This window comes from Orcinus orca, chromosome 21 (assembly GCF_937001465.1).
Source record: "Orcinus orca chromosome 21, mOrcOrc1.1, whole genome shotgun sequence".
In the NCBI taxonomy this organism is placed as follows: Eukaryota; Metazoa; Chordata; class Mammalia; order Artiodactyla; family Delphinidae; genus Orcinus; species Orcinus orca.
In genome coordinates this window covers 21443343-21461870 of record NC_064579.1, presented here as the reverse complement: position 1 = coordinate 21461870, position 18528 = coordinate 21443343, and the positions used below count along the sequence as shown (strand labels likewise).

The 18528-nt window shown below is 36.2% G+C and overlaps 1 protein-coding gene across 25 annotated transcripts in view; it reads right to left on the bottom strand.

Annotated features, from left to right (window-relative positions):
• Window positions 1-18528, bottom strand: part of SORBS2 (sorbin and SH3 domain containing 2) — a 318050-nt gene that overhangs the window by 94813 nt on the left and 204709 nt on the right. The window lies entirely within an intron of this gene.

Below are 18528 nucleotides of genomic sequence, written 5' to 3'. Positions count from 1 at the left end.
TTTGTATTATTTCTTGACGTGTGAGATGACTTAGTTCTTTCCCTGGCGTATTCTCTTAGCCCACTTTTAGAGTTTCTTATTTATCCATACCCTACAAACAAAGAGAAAGGATAGGCTCTTCAGGAAGCAGTTCTTTTAAGAGGAAGAGCTCTCTGAAAGGTGTTTAACCCTGGCCACTTTGCCTTGGCTCCTGAGTAGGGCCTGTTGTTAATGAACGTGAACTTCCCCTGCACCACACATTCAGTTTCCATGTGCATTAGCAGTCTAACATCCGATAGTTAAAACAATTTTTATCTATACCTCATGGATGAGTAGGGATAGGGTTGAAATGAAATCATCTGTCATGACCTGTCAAGAAAGACCTTCAGTAAATAAGTTTTTCTTCATTCTCTAAAAAGAGCACCAAATGAGCTTCCTGGCTTTCTTGTGTTTGCCTGTCGGGGTTCTGGCCCTGTCCTCTTTTCTGACCATTTCTCCGGTCCTCATATGTTCTACTCTAGCCATCATTCATCATTTTCTTTCAACATGGCCATCGAAGTTCACCTCTTATAGAAAGCCTGGTTCTATTTAGTACTAATGTGAAATTCTAATAATAAAATTAAAGTATTCAATTGGGAAGACTGGACAGCTACATCAAAAGAATCAAACTGGACTACTTGCTCACACCATGCACAACAATAAATTCAAAATGGATTAAAGACTTAAATGTAAGACCTGAAACCATAAAACTTCTAGAAGAAAATAGAGGCAGTATGCTCTTTGACACTGGCCTTCATAATATTTTTTTTGGATATGTCTCCTCAGGCAAGGGAAACAAAAGCAAAAATAAACAAATGGGACTACATCAAACTAAAAGCTTTTGCACAGCAAAGGAAACTATCAACAAAACATAAAGACCGCCTACCAAATGGGAGAAGATATTTGCAAACAATTTATCTGATAAGGGGTTAATATCCAAAATATACAAAGAATTCATACAACTTAACATCAAAAAAAAGCAAACAACCCAATTAAGAACGGGCAGAGGATTTGAATAGGCATTTTTCCAAAGAAGACATACAGATGGCCAACAGGCACGTGAAAAGATGCACAACATCACTAATCATCAGGCAAATGCAAATCAAAACCACAATGAGATATCACCTCACACCTGTCAGAATAATTATTATCAAAAAGACAACAAATAACGAGTGTTGGCAAGGATGTGGAGAAAAGAGTATACCCTCCTGCAGTATTGGTGAGAATGTAAATTGCTGCAGCCGCTATGGAAAAGAGTATGGAGATTCCTCAGAAAATTAAAAATAGAACTACCGTAAGATCCAGCAATTCCACTCCAGGGTATTTATCCAAAGAAAACAAAAGCACTAATTAGTAAAGATATACACACTCCTACGTTCGTTGCAGCATTATTTACAATAGCTAAGATATGGAAGCCAACCAAGCACCCATCCATACATTAATAGATAAAGAAGATGTGGTATATATGTACAATGCAATATTACTCAGCCATAAAAAAGAATGAAATCTTGCCATTTGTGACAATGTGGGTGGAACTAGAGGGTATAAGTGAAGTAAGTCAGGCAGAGAGACACAAATACTGTATGATTTCACTTATATGTGGAATCTAAAAAACAAAACAGGGAATTCCCTGGCGGTCCATGGTTAGGACTCTGCACTTTCACTGCCAAGGGCGTGGGTTCAGTCTCTGGTCAGGGAACTAAGATCCCACAAGCTGTGCAACATGGCCAAAAAAAATTTTTTTTTAATAATTTAAAAAACCAAAACAAATGAGCAAACATAACAAAACAGAAACAATCACAGATACAGAGAACAAACAGGTGGTTGTCAAAGGGGAGGGGGGGTTGGGGGAAGAGAGAAATAGGTGAGGAAGATTCAGAGGTACAGACTTCCAAGCTGCAAAGTAAAGATGTCACAGGTATGAAATGTACAGTGTGGGGAATATAGTTAATAATTATGTAATATCTTTGTATGGTGACAGATAGTAACTAGACTTAATGTCATGATCATTTAGAAATGTATAGAAATATCGAATCACTATGTTGTGTAACAGAAACTGACATAGTGTTGTAGGTCACCTATACCTCAAAAACAAACAAATGAACAAACAGACTGATAGAAAAAGAGATCAGATTTGTGGTTGCCAGAGGCAGGGAGTAGGGGGAGGGGGAACTGGATGAAGGAAGTCAAAAAGTACAAACTTCCAGTTACAAGATAAATAAGTACTAGGGATGTAATGTACAACATGATAAATATAATTAACACTGCTTTATGTTATATATGAAAGCTGTTGAGAGAAAATCCTAAGATTTATCATCACATTGAAAAATATATTATTTTCTGTTTCTTTAATTTTGTATCTCTGTGAGATGATGGATGTTCACTAACTTATTTTGGTCATCATTTCACGATGTATGTAAGTCAAATCATTATGCTGTTTACCTTAAACTTATACAAGTGCTGTATGTCAATTATATCTCAATAAACTGGAAAAAAGTTATTTAAACCTACAAAAATTTTTAAATGTGAACACCAGCTAATTATAATGATACCTTCTACCCCAGGGTAGGGGGAGAAATGGGGAAATAAAATAGCATGGAAAAAAATACACATAAATGATATGAGATGTATATATGAACCAAGAAGAGAAGGATTTTATCTTTTTTACACCTAGATTGAATTACTAATACCCGGTACTCAATAAATACTAAAACAATGAGCATATAGAATGGATAAAATCACAGTACTGATGTTCATCCCAATTTATATTTTAGAGCTATAAACTGAAAACAAAACAGATGGCATCCTCATTATGTAGTGTTTTGGTATCACCTGATTGTGTATAGTGTTACATTCTTGCCCATCCACCCTGGAAGGACACTGCAGCAGTGTAGGAGAAGCAGGGCAGGAGTAATGTGTACAGTTGCCACATCTAGGACTGAGAGAATTACCACAATGTTACACTGAATTTTACGGTAAAATTTCACAGGCCAATTGACATTAAATAGTGAATGAAGGTAACTTTATTATGATGAGTTTTATCTTTTATTTTTCAGCTGGTATAAATAAAGAGGCATATTTCTATTTTCTTTTTCAGAATACAAAAATAAATGTGGTACATAGCTAAGTATGTAGCCTTAATACCTAATGTAGCCTACTTGGTAGCCTTAATACCGCCTGGATTGAAGGGATGCCAATGAAGTCAGGGAAGAAGGCAGTGGTCAGTGCAGGAGCCTTGAGAAAACTCCATCAGATGTATTTATTTTAATGTCTCAGGAGCAAAACTCCTAATACGTTAACCTTAAATGGACAAAATAAATGGAAAAGTAAAGCCTCGGGGGATGTCTGTGACCACGGCTGAGGCAACTGCTAAAACAAGAAGGAATAAACAAGTCTCCAGAAAAATGAGGACTGTAAAGACATTTCCCAAATTCTATTTATCACTCCTTTTCAAAACACTTGATGTTTAAAACTGTTTTAAGTTTTAAAACTGAATGACAAAGACAGTGTTTGAGCTGGAACAATACTGATTGATAAAGAAAACATCAAACAGAAGGAAAGTTAACTCTCAGAACACAAAACCTGCTACTCTAATAATGTTTTTATACCAAGTTAGGGAACTAATAATCAGCATTTGTTGTTTGAATTCAAATGCCGATATTTACAAAATATCTGACACTGAAAAAAGTAAAATTGGATTAATGGGAACAAAGAAAGGCGCCACAAATCCTTGAGCTTTTCATCTTTAAAGTGATGTATCCTGTTACTTATAAATGTAACACGTGAGGTTTTTTAGCTTTGCATTGTTTTAGATGTCAAAATGTGAAATGACTAACTTCCTAATCAGGCAAGACATTTTCCAAGTTTTAAAAGAAAAGCCACAGTGATTGAGCTCTGCAGAAGAACCCGAAACCGAAGGCTTCTTGGGTGACTAATAAAAATGCATGATTCTATTTCCATTATTTGTACTAAAGCCATTAACAAGTCCACAACTGAGAACTCTCTTTAGACAGTTTGAACTAAAGCGAATCTAATCTCTTTTGTTCTGTTCTGAAAAAGTGTCTTTGATTGTACTTACATAACAAGCACAGATTATTCTGGAAAGCATCAAATTCCTGGAGTGTTTGCATGCTACTAGGAGAGACAGTATTTCAAGTATTCTCTTAAATTGGAATTGAACCAGGTCCAAGACTATGAAAACTGACCATAAAATGCAGACTACCTTGAACCTCAGCAGAGGATCCACAGAGCAAAAACTGTCTGTGCATTAGAGTATCAAAATGGTATTCAACAGGTGGAGCAGAGATGTATTTACTTAAGTTCAGTTCTTGCTGAAGTTTTTATATAAAAGGCAACATTATATGTATCCAATTTGTGTATAGCAATGGATTTGTTTTTCTCATAGGTCAGAGTAGGGTTCTTTCCCAATATGCATTGGCAGTAGATTGTGCTGGTTGTTCATGCATGGATAAGACATGATTTGGTGGCTATGGTCTTTTAATTCTGCTTGAATTTCAGTGATCAGATATCTCTCTCTTTTTTTTTTTTATGGATCAGAGTCGGCTTTATTTCCAACATGCGTATGACAACAGGTTGGGTAATTTAAGTTTTGAATGAGGATCCCAAGATGTTTGATTGTTCATTCATGGGCACCAACATGACTTTGTGCCCATAATCTTGTAATTCTGCTTGAAATCTTTTGCTTATGAGGCATCCCATTCTGAAGAGGACCAGAGGCAAATTTCCTCCTCAATTTTGGCCAAGAATTCTGTGTTAGTCATTTTGTTTTTGTAGACTTGATTTTAAGCACCAAGGCCAGCCATACAACTATAGGACTACATTTTAGCTCGGCTAATGTGAGGAGTTTAAGATTGGAGCCCAAAAGATTTTCCATGGAATAATTTTAATCCAGTAAATTGCTAGGTTATTTTAAAATTGTTCTATTCACAGTTCATATATAATTCAGAAAAAAGGACTCACAGATAGTCAAAGTGGTGGGAAAACATTGAGGATGTTAGATTTCTTAGAGATATTTTAAACACAAGAATAAAAGTACGGTGCATATTAATTTTATGCACCAGATTTTAGCCTGAATTTACTTTGAAATGGTATATGTACCACTCTTTCTGCATAAACTACCCTGAGTGGTCAAATCCTTTCTCTCTCTGTGGTAGGGTTAGCCGTATTCATAAATGCCCAATGATTTCACTTTTCAGTTATAGCCAAATGACTTAATTTAGGCTGTTGACATTTATCTTTAGTTATCTTTTCTAATATATTAATGTGCTGCTTTGAAATGTTCACAGGAAATACCCTAAGTAGTTTATTATGTCCTTTACAGTCCCTGAGCTTAGAAAAATGAGAATCCACGTCTCCCCCTTTTCTGAATGGTTTCTCTGCGTTGACAGCCGGTATATGACGTCAACTCAGGGACTCCTTTGCCTCTGAGTGGGTGGTACAAATCATCTCAGTCACTAATGAGGGCAGCCTCCACATAAGAGCTTAAATCCCTCCCAACATTCCTGAGCTAATGGTGCCTGAAGATGGGTCCTTAGTATTCAGAAGCCAAATCATCCACAGCATCTATATGTGAGTGCTGGGATCAGAACACAAATAACATCATTTCTAGGAATAAGGCAGAATCATTACTGTGAATAGTGATGAGTGAAAGGACGTGAGGCCATTGACAATTTTCATAAAAAATGCAAAGTGTTCTTTTTAATTATACCAAATTTCATGATACCTGGAAAAATTTCCTCAAGAGCACCATATGTTTTTCAAGGAAACTAGCAATTTTCTTCCTGAGACTTTACAATGCAAGCTAATCAAAATGCGTGCAGATTTTCTGTAAAATGTATACTAGTTAGAAGTCAATCCTGGTGGATAAGTTTCTTTCTGATGCTATTTCAAAGGCTCAAAGTCTGTGATTTACTCTCTTTTTTAATTATAAAAGAATACTGGTTTCTTTTTGCACTAAATTGTCATGTGATTTAATATTGCTCTAGTATCCTGCTGTCATGGTATCTTTTACTTTTATACTGCAATACTTAAGGATGATTATAGGATACATCTAAGTACTTACAAATGCATTTTTTCTAAGACAAAATTATTGATCAACTTGATAGTACCGTACTAGAAAATTTCCATTGGTTTCTATTCTATAAGTCAAAAGCCGTGTATTCCTAATGAAAATAAACCAGAACCTTAATGTGGATCTGGTGTGTCAGGCACATCGTCAAAGAAAGTAGAAAGAATTAGACTATAGAAATACATGTTACAGGTGAACTGAATAGTGTTGGAAGGATAGGTCTTGAAGTCAAGTGCACCTGGATTCAAGTCCAGTTTTGCCCATTTCCAGTCATTTAAATGATTTATAGCAACATCATTATCATCTCCGGCAGTAGCAACAGCAGCAAGATCAAACCCCTCCCCCCAATGCAGCAAACCATCCCCGAACTGGATAACTGGCGTCATGCCCAGTCACCAATATTTTGAATATTTTGAGACAGACTTTTATCTTTGATTGAGTCATAAGAGTATAATCTAGACTTTCCTGAAAACACACAGAGTATATTTTATTGCTTTAAATTAAACTAAGCCACCACAGTTCGTAAGGTTTATTTGTATGTATTTTCCCATTACTCAATTATTCCATGCCCAACTTAGCAACATACTGGAATTGAAAAGGAATTCTGCTTTCCAGGCAGCTTTTCTTTCCTCCTTAAACAGAGCCTTCTTTTAGCAAAGTTCTCCCCCTGCCCCACCACCACTGCAGTGAATAAGAGGAGACAGACCTAAAGAAATGGTTCAATCAAACACTTGCCTCCTATGCCAGCTACGTCATTGCTATTGAACCTAAGGGAAAGTGACACTTAAAGGTCGTGACAATTAGCCTTTAAAAAAAGACTTTCCATTACCTTTGACAGCTTATAACCCAAGGTGATGGGTGGAGGAAAGAGATGTCTGTAAAATGTCACATAAAGAATTGTGTGGCAGATTGCAGAGTGATAGCATCCTGATGACAGCCATTCCTGTTTAGTTCACTAAGTGAAAGTATCTCCCCTGCTTTCCACCATTGCAGAGAGTACCATAAATTTCTACTTTGAGGAGCAAATCTTTGATCTTTGGAAAAAAAAAGTGTACTTCTTTCTTTCTGATTTGGAAGAAGTAAAACTGTCTCTATTTGCAGATGACATGATATTACATATAGAAAACCCTAAACATTCCACCAAAAAACTGTTAGAACTAATAAACGAATTAAGTAAAGTTGCAGGAAACAAAATCAATGTGCAAAAATCAGTTGCTTTTCTATACACTAATAACAAAATATCAGAAAGAGAAATTAAGAAAATAATCCCATTTAAAAATGCATCAAAAAGAACAAAATACATAGGAATAAATGAAACCAAGGAGGTGAAAGATCCGTACACTAAAAACTGTAAGACGTTGATGGAAGAAAAGGAAGAAGAAATGGAAGAAGAGATAAATAAATGGAAAGCTATTTCAGGCTCATGGATTGGAAGAATAGTGTTAAAATGTCCATACTACCCAAAACAATCTACAGATTCAGTGCAATCCCTACCAAAATTCCAATGGCATTTTTCACAGAAATAGAAAAAACAGTTCTAAAATTTGTGTGAAATCACAAAAAACCAAATGAATAGCCAAAGCAATCTTGAGAAAGAAGAATAAAACTAGAGGTATCACACTTCCTGATTTCAAACTATATTACAAAGCTATAGAAAAAAAAATATGGCATTGGCATAAAAACAGACACATAGACAAATGGAACAGAATAGAGAGCCCAGAAATAAACCCATGCAAATATGGTCAATTAATTTATGACAAAGGAGCCAAGAATATACGATGGGGAAAGGACAGTCTCTTCAGTGGTGCTGGGAAAACTGGCCAGCCACATGCAAAAGAATGAAACTGGACCGCTACCTTATACCATATACAAAAATCAACTCAAAGTGGACTAAAGACATGAATGTAAGACCTAAAACCATAAAACTCCCAGAAGAAAACATAAGGCATAAGCTTGACTTTGGTCTTGGCAATGATTTTTTTGTATTTGACAACAAAAGCAAGGCGACAAAAGCAAAAATAAGCCAGTAAGAGTAAATCAAACTAAAAACTTCTGCACAGCAAAGGATATCATCACAAAAGGAAAAGACAACCTGCAGAATGGGAGACGATATCTGTAAGTCGTATATCCGATAAAAGGTTGATATCCAAAATATTTAAAGAACTCATACAACTCAACTGCAAAAAGCCAAAAACCAAACTAAAATAAAACAAAACTCAAAAAACCGAATTGATTTAAAAACGGGCAGAGGAACTGAACAGACGTTTTTCTAAAGAAGGACATGCAGTGGCCAATAGGTACATGGAAAAGTGCGTAACATTACTAACCATCAGGGGAATGCAAATCAAAACCACAGTGAGATTTCACTTCACACCTGTTAGAATGGCTATTATCAAAAAGACAAGAGATAACAATTGCTGGTGAAAATGTGGGGAAAAGGAAACCCTTGTGCACTGTTGGTGGGAATAAATTGGTACAGGTACTATGGGAAAAAATATGGAGGTTCCTCAGAAAATTAAAAATAGAACTATCATGTGATCCAGCAATCCCACTTCAGGGTATAAATCCAAAGGAAATGAAAACAGAATATTGAAGAGATATCTGCACTCCCATGTTCACTGCAGCATTATTCACAATAGTCAAGATATGGAAACAACTTATGTGTCCACCAACTGACGAATGGATAAAGATGCGGTATATTTACACAATAGAATATTTATTCAACCGTGAGAAAGAAGGAAATCTTGTCGTTTGTGACAACATGGATGAACCTTGAGGGTATTATGCTAAGCAAAATAAGTAAGACAGAGAAAGACAAATACTGTATGGTATCACTTGTGTGTGGAATCTAAAAAAGAAAAAAAGTCAAATTCATAGAAACAGAGAGTAGGAAAGTGGTTGCCAGGGGCTGGGGGCCAGGGGGAAATGGGGAGAGTTTGGTAAAAATGCACAAACTTTCAGCTATAAGATAAATAAGGTCTGAGGATCTAATGTAAAACATGATGACTATGATTGATAACACTGTATTATATAATTGAAATTTGCTAAGAGAGTAGAACTTAAATGTTCTCACCAAAAAAAAAAAAAAAAGGTTAATATGTGAAGTGATGGATGTGTTAACTAGATGAGGAGAATCCTTCCACAGTGTATACATATATCATCACTATGTACACTTTAAATATGTTACAACTGTATACGTCAATTATAACTTCCATAAAGTTGAAATTTAAAAATGTTAGTAACAGTTATGTTCAATGTAAAAAAATTGAAAATAAAAGAACCATTTTTTAAAAATTTGAGCTTTGCTAAATATCCTTTTTTTAAAAATTAAAAAACTTTTTGTATTGAAGTATAGTTGATTTACAATGCTGTATTAATTTCTGCTGTACAGCAAATTGACTGAGTTATATACATTTATAGATTTTTTAAAATATTCTTTTCCATATGGTTTAATCCCAGGATATTGAATATAGTTCCGTGAGCTATACAGTAGGATCTTGTTGTTTATTTATAAATTTCCTCCTATTTTTAATTTTAAAACCTTTCATTTTGGGCTTCCCTGGTGGTGCAGTGGTTAAGAATCCACCTGCCAATGCAGGGGACACGGGTTCAAGCCCTGGTCCGGGAAGATCCCACATGCCACGGAGCAACTAAGCCCGTGCGCCACAACTACTGAGCCTGCGCTCTAGAGCCCGCGAGCCACAACTACTGAGCCCGCGTGCCACAACTACTGAAGCCCGCGCGCCTAGAGCCTGTGCTCCGCAACAAAAGAAGCCACCGCAAGGAGAAGCCCGCGCACCGCAACGAAGAGTAGCCCCCGCTCGCCGCAACTAGAGAAAGCCTGCGCCTGGTAACGAAGACCCAACACAGCCAAAAATAAATTAATTAATTAAATTTTTAAAAAAACCTTTCATTTTAATTTTTATATATTGATATCACAAATCATCGGATATAAAAAGAAATTATGTAATCTAGTTTTATATATATCATATTTAGACTTTAAGTGGAAACAAACATTAAATGCTGTGGCAGTAATAAAGACATATCGTTTTATGTGTGTTTTATTTCTTAAACCACAACTTCTGAAAAGGACCTTGGATCAATCATCTTGATTTTTAGATTAGGCTTTTGAGGATAAGAGAAATGACTGCTCCAAGATCAAACAGTAAAAAGCTGACCCTCAAAAATGACTTAGCTTTCCTGACTGTTAGTGAAAAAAAGGCTTCTCCTTTTAAGGCATCTTGAAATGTCAACTGAAATCAAGATAATTCCCCTCAACACATTACAGTTAATTATAATACATTACATTAGGCATAGTTGCCTAATCGAATGCTGATATGTTGGGGGTTCTAGGAGAGAAGGAGGTGTAGTACGAGGCAGGCCTGGCTAATGAATAAGTAAGGGCTGTTAGCAGAGGACCATAGGATTTATTCTTGTAGAACTAATATGGAAATAATGGTTGCTTATGACAAGGATTTCTTTTGCCCGACGACTGCACAAGCCCAAATACAAGGCTCTATTTAGACTTAAGCCTAGACCAATAGCTATTGCTATATTTTTTTTCAGAAAATGTCAGGACTTTAAGTTGAGAATGTTTATTTTAATGTATTTCCATGGCAATGTTATTTTATGAAATAACCGTTAAATAATCCTGCTTATTGTTAATTGACTATTAAAGAAACAGTCATACTTTTTCTTTTGATTGAACGAACACACCTGCTTCCTGAACACCTGAAATAACATTTACATAACTTAGCAAGGGCAAAAGCCTGCTGTATACCGCCAGTAGTGGTACAAACCTGTGTTTGTGTGTGCCTCAGATATGAAATGGTGAAACTCTGCTTGCTACGTGGAATTTGAATTTTGGGTGGGGGGGATGGTGATAAGAAATTTGCTCTAATTTAGTCATTTAACATTTAAAGAGTATTTCTCTTGCAAAGTTTATTTAGAATGAAAATGTATCTCAAGTCACTTCACATATACCTTAAGGTCACTGGACTAATTTGTGAAAAGCCAAGGAAGAAAATAAGGGACCACTGGGGGAAAATACTGTCTCTGAAGAAATTTTGAATCTATTAAAATTTGAACCTTTTGATATTTTTGTTGGCAAAAATATCAAAAAGTGGGCAGCTTATGATACTATTCATTCGGAGCCAATGAAAATAGATAATAAAGATAGATATCTTCCCTTTTCATTGTTAAAATTATGTATTTCTGTAATATTTGGAGTGCAAAAGTAGTTCACTAGATCTTTAGCGAGAAGTCTGGCAAAATTCTTCATGACATCTCTAGGTACTAACTGTAAAAGTGTTAGGTGGAATTAGAGGTGAATGAAAAATCATTTTCAGTAGTGCCTTCCCCTGCCTATGTATCTTCAACATTTTTATTTTGGGGAAGAATACCTGGCATGTTCTACAGAAGGCATACATGTGAGAGAGGATAGGTAATAAGTAGAAAGACAGATTATCTTGACAGTCTGAATTAAACTTCAACAGGGATAAATAAGTCTTGCAATTTAGCTAAACCAAATTATTTCATGATTAGGTTGAAAAGATTGATTTCTCAAAACTTTATCTGAAATACATCTAGGAGCTTCAGTGGGCTGTGAGCTCAGTGTGACATAGTGCTTTAAAATATAATTACATAAAAATGAACAGTGGTTGCAGAAATCAAGGAAGATTATGATCCTACTTTTATGGCCATGTTGGCACCTCCTCACCGCAATTTAAAAATGTCGTCTTTTTGCTGTTGTCCATGAACCAACTTGGTATGGATGTGAGTGTCTCACCAGGTTTTAGGGCCTGGCACTGAATGCTGAAGGGAGGTGGTGAGGCCACTGTGTGATTTGGTGGAAAGAGCTGCCACGAGAGTGTTAGCAGCAGTAGGAAAATTATTGACCGTACCCTGATTTGTTGTTGTTGTTACTGTTTTATCTCAGGGAAATCATCCGAGTGGCTTTTAGGATTAATGCTCTTAAATCATCCACACTTATGCTTTGCACTGACAGGGAGACAGGTAACAGTTGTAACTAGAAGCTTCAATATTCCCTTCAGATGTACCTGCATTTAAGAAACATGATATACAAATGGGACTGTTTCTCATTGCTGGGCTTTTAACAATCTGGTTTACAACTCTCATCAGAAAGGATGTAAATGACTCCATCCTAGAACTAAGTGCTTTAATAATTCTGAATTATACAACAAAACTGGGGTTGCTATCTATTGCTGTTTTGCTCAGCAAAATGCCAATCCAAATGACCTCACTTCTAGGTCTTACCCAATTCACATGTACCAGCATTCTTCATTTTTTATACCTAATATAGTCCTTTATACCCTGCCACTATTTAAAGCTAAAACTTTCACTCAATCCACCAAAAATAGGCAAAGAAAACAACCTACAAATTTATACTTAAATTATACTTTGGAGAACAGTGAAAATTATTTGAACAAAGATTTTGTCCTTTCCTAACACCTTTACCTGACACATTTGCTGCATCTAGAAATGGTTGGAATAGTCTTTTAGATGGTTGTTGAGCATATTTTAACATAGGTAGTTAAATCTTACTTGATCTGCTCCTTATTAGTCTTTTTTCCCCCTTTTATCTATGGGAACAAGCCTTCCACTTCCTTCCTTTTATTTTGGACTGCCACTGCTCTTTGAAAAGCAGAAAGACTTCATCTTGACATCACAACTGCATGAGGACAGGAACTCTTTCAGGGAACGCTGGGTTCCCCTGCAGGGTAAGCTGTGACATGAGGTCATGACCTTAAGGACCCACCCTGGGCTTTTTGTTCACACTGACTCTACTGTGTTCTACTTCAGGTTCACAGGTAGAGACTATCTGCCGTGAACATTCCCATGACAAAAGTCTGACACTCACTGACTTCAATATCATTTCTTCTCTGTTAATACAGAGCAGAGCATTCCCTCATTTCTCTCGCAACATTTGGAAACCTAGAAACAGTGTTGTGCCCATGTGCTATCACACCGATTCTAGCAAATATATTTGAGGAGAGCGATCCCTTTTCTATTCTCTAATGTGAACTCATCATTGTTGTAATGGTGCCTGTCTGCCCTTCCTGTGTCAGGGTAAGAAAACGGAGCTCATCATGTTACAGTTCATAAATGTATCAAATCAACAATTTGTACACCTTAAGCATACAAAATGTTGTATGTCAGTTATATCTCAATTAAAAAAAAAAAGAAAGTATAGCTCATATTGGGAGGGAGCAAAAGATAATGGGTGGGCCAGAATGTTAGCAACTTTCTTTTTTGTGGGAGGGGCGACTTCCGAAATATATATATACCCTCACCAGCATCTAGTAAGTGGCAGAGTCAGGATTTAACAACCCATATTTTAGGGAACTTTCAGGTACATGCTCTTAACACTCCATTATATTCTTCACTGTATTAAAGTGGGTATCAGTATTTAGTCTTATGTGTGTATATGTGCTTGAGCAAATCTCTGTACTTCTTTGCCTGAGCGTTTTAATTTATAAAATGAAAAGCTTGTTTTAAAATACAAAAGCATATAAGGTCCTTTTATGGTGTGAAATTTTCTTAAATCCAAGAAGGGTATATTTAGCTGACTTATATTTATTGCGAACCTTTACAGTGCAAACCAATATGCTTACTGATATGATTGTATATAATATAAAGCAGAATCTTACTGGAAGTCAATATTTTAATGACTCATTTACACATTAAAATTAGGAAGAAAGAGATTTTAAAAGATCTGTATTTCTAATAGCATCAGTATGAGATAGATGTGTATTAGTACAAGTCCAAGCCATCATCCAAGGATGTTATCCTCTTAGCTGCCTAGTTTACTTAAATCCAGAAATGAGATCTATAGACCTCTTTCTATATAACATGTCTTCCCATATCATCTCGCGTGTCCTTCAATGGAGATGATCCATTTTAGGATTTCATCTCACCTAAAATGATATCCATTTTATAAATGTACATCCAAAACTATTTGTCTAAAAATAAACTTCAGTCAATAAATTATTACCACCTTTTTAGAGCTTTTTTCATTATGGGTGGTGTGACAGTGCCAGGGATATTGGGAGTGACAAGAATCATTGATTTTTTTGGCTTTCTATTAGATTTTGCAGTGGAAAAAACAGATAAGTCAAGAATGCAGTTTCAAATTCCAAATGTTACATTATTTTGCATATCTCGTATTTCAAAGAGTAAAGTCTGTTGACCTTTGAGGAAACAAAAGCCTAAAAGATCTCAGCACATTGTGTTCCAAACTAGTATTTTCATTACATTTTCTTACTGGCTGAATTAGTCATGTCATCACTTGCTAAACTATAATAGCATGGGAAGTACAGTGGTATTTCACGTTAGTTTTCACGTGGATAATTGCTGCTGCATGCTTTGGTTAATGTTGAGGTTTGGTATCAGGCTCACAAACAAATTGCCAAAGTCTTATGACCCACGGAAATTTCAATCAGCCCGTTCCCCTTTCAGAATCTTTGGAATTTGAACGTTTACTCAGCATAAATTATGATTTAATATATTAGGTTATTTGTATGGTAACTATGTGAGAAATGTGTCATTAAGTTAAAGTGATTTAGAAAGACAGTCAAATTAAGAAGTATGAATTAGCGAGTGTTTGTGAAGAAACAATTTATTTTCCTTTAAAAACATGGATTAACTCTAGGTCCAGGAAATAATGCCAAAAATGGGTCCTTTGGGGTCCCAGTTTAATAAACACATAAGAATGATTAGTACATATGGCATCAAATTACATGTAGTAAGTGTTTCATAAAAGGTTTATTTTATGTAGTTTAGGTATTTATGCTAGCATTTTCTTTAAGAACTTAGCTTTTAATACCATCAAAAGTAAATGGCAGCCTAGACCCTCATCCGATTATCCTCATTTGTAAATTGATACATTTAAGTTACAATTCAAATATACTTCATATTTATTTCCCATTTCATGCTGGGTTCATGGTATTCCCCTCTCCCCAAACCTCACCCCATTTTCTAGCATGCCCTAACTCAGAGAATGGCACCATTCATTCATTATTTAATGCATTAATTCATAAATCAAAAAATTTGAAAGGCAGGCACTGTATAAGCAGAACATGGGGTTCACCCTTGACAACTCCCTCTCTGTCTCCCTCAACTCTGTATTAAACAAGAGACATTTAGCCCTGGAAGGGATACTATGTCTCTATCTCAGCCGCACAGCTCATTTGGCCAAGACATTTGAGTGTGAGAGGATATGCATTTTTAGCTCTCTGGTCTTTACAAGGGCCAGATACAGGTTAAGCATAATTTAACATCCAGAGTCAGGAGATGGGAGTGCATGAGGGTTAACAGTGATACAGGGACTAATATTATTGCTTCATGTTCCTACGACAGCAATGAACACTAAGTGGATATCTTCCAGTGGTATATAGGTAGGGGGCAGCAAGGCAGATAATATCAGCTCTTCATATCTAGCTTACCACTCCTTATCCCAACACGATGATTGCTGTTACTTTGTTGGGGGGGGGTGAGTGGGTCTCAAGTATACACAACTGGATGAATTGTAACCCTTGGCTCATGACAAGGTCTAATCATAATCCATGTACATCTCCTTCCCACCCTCCCTCTCTTACTTATCACTAAATGCCTACATACCCACCATCTAAAACAAAAGGTAGCCTTTGAAAGGAAGCTACATCTAACCGGATGGTCTTGGCCATTATTCTATCCTTTGCCTCCGGACACCTTAAATAACCATCATTCTGAATTCCATGTGGGTCATTCTCTTGCTTTCCTTATTATCTACTTTCATTGAAGATATATGTATATATATCTTCTACAAGTACACTCAATTTTTGTTGTTTTTATCTTTATAATGATGTCATTGTTCTGGATATAACCATATTCCTAAGATTTATCCATATTGCTCCCTGTTTCTGTAGTGTGTTCCTTTTGCCTTCCATATAATAGTCTATTGTGTGACTATACCACAGTTTATATATTTGCTTTCTTCTAAGTGAGCATTTGGGTGGCTTCTAGATGTTTGCCATTCTTGTATAGAGCTGCCGTGAATATTTATATACATGTTTCTTATTGCTTTGCTTATCAGTGAACTCCTTGCCAGAGAACTTAAATGATAATAATAGCTCCTATTTAAGTGCTGTCTATGTGCTGGGAACTATTCTAACAATATTACATACATAGTAATTCACTTGAGCCTCACAGTAACCAAACGAGGTAAATACTATTGTTATTTTACTGACTAAAGAAACAAAAACTCAGAGAAGTTAAGAAACTTGCCCAAAGTCACATAGCTATCAAGTAACAGAGTCAAGCTTGGGAACCTAGGCAGTTTGGCTTCAGTTTGTGTTCTTAAACGCTGCGCTGTAGTGTCTTTCTTAGATCTAAGAAGCTTTAGGATTACAACAGTTTATAATATATAGTTTGGCTATTGACCAAAATTTGAGTGTGGGACTGTCATAATTTGGATTGATCAATGTATAGTATACCATGTAATAAGCAATACTGAAAATGCACAGGCCTATCATAACTACTTTAAGACACATGTTCATGTAAACTTCCTTGTATATCTTTTATCATTGGCACAAGGCTCTTGGCAGATTTGTTTCAATGGGATGAGCCCTGTTTTTGACGCTGAAGGTATCATTGCTTGCCCCGCCAACCCAGTGGTGGCAGTTCTTTGATGCATCTGTCACATCTCTCTACATCTTTTCATCCCTCTACATCACAATCAGAGGGTGCTCATCTTTACAGTCACCCTGCCCATCTGCATCACTTTAAGGTGCCCAGGCTTCCTCTATGCCTTTGTGCTAAGGGCACAGTCTGGACCCTGGGTGGCTCTCAGGGAATCAGATAATGAGCTTAAAGCAGAGACGACTTGGACTCTTACTTCCTAGAGGAGAAGATGCTCCTACATTAGGAGCAAAAACTCTCACCCACCAGTAAAGCAGCATCTTCAAAAACGTATGGACATCCTGGCAAACGGAAGGTTGCATGTCTCTCCTTAAGTTTACATATGTTACTACACAATATAACCCATAATAAATAAATTTGGTCAAGAAACTCTATTGCCATAAATACACATAAAATATCAAAGACAGGAAGCACAAACAGCATTTGACTCCTTTGGCAGCACAAAAGCCATCATCAGAGCCACCGTGTATGGCTCCATTAAGCCCTTGTTCATCCTGATTCTGAAGGTTTAGTCTCAAGAGGAAGAATGAGCCATCAGATGGATGAGTCATATTTTGGTTAGAATCACAGGAACATTCAAAAATGAAATCACTTTATTCCACTGAACAAACCTTATAAAAAGTAAATTACTTCATATACGTTTGGCAAAAGACTAATTAGCTATTTTGAGTTCTCCCTGGAATTATCTCACCCATTCTTTCCACCCTCTGTGACACCTGCTTCCATCTCTCTCCTTTCCCAGTGCTTTCCTGGTCACGCCAATAAAACAGGAAAAAAGCAGGAAATGTGGTTTTGACAACCTTCACATCGTTAAGGCAAGAGGGAAAAGGTCCCACAATCAGTAATCTTTTAAAAGCAAGCATCTTTCAAAGAAACAAATACTTTCAAGACAGTTTAATATTATCTTTATCATTGCTTTTACATATCTGAACCTTTAAAATCTTCATTTTTAAAATCTGAATTAGAACACTATTTCTGGATTTCCAAACTTCAGCTACATCCGTACCTATCTCTACATGTGTAAGAGTGTACAGCTGCCCGGCTCTCCTCTCCCTTTCTTCTCTTTCTCGCCATGCAGGTTTTTCAATATTTATTAATACTTAATACAAAAGGCTGAGCCGATTATGCTTAAACTTGGATTCCTCTTCTTTTGTTCATCAAAAATTTCAATTCAGTCCTTCTTGTGAACCAAAGAGCTCTTCAGGTTCTTTTTTTTTTTTTTTTTTAATAAAAGGAAACTAAATTTACAATAAAACAGCTTACATTTTGCTGAAACTAAATGGCAGGTTTCAAAGAAAGACTAATCTTTTGTACTAGGGTAGGGGTAATTATTGGTGACCTTCTTCTGCAATTTTCCAAGAGTTTGTGATGCATTTTTGTTACTTTTAAAATGAAATAAACATAAGCATAAAAGTAAATTATAGCACACCCACACACCTACATTTAAAAGAATATATCCCTGTGACCCGGCAGAAAAATGGACCTACTATTCCCTAACATAAACCTTCATGCGCCCTTTAATATCTTTGATGACCTCAAAATCCCGTCTTCCTTTATTGAAAGCATGCTCACTTGCTTTTCAAAGTTTGGTTCAAGCTCTTCATATCTCCCACTCTGGCCCAATCACCCACATCTTTGCATACTTCTAAAGGCTCACCACATGTGTCATTCTTCTGACACTGAATCATAAACTCTCTTGCAGCATTCTGATATGACTGCCATTG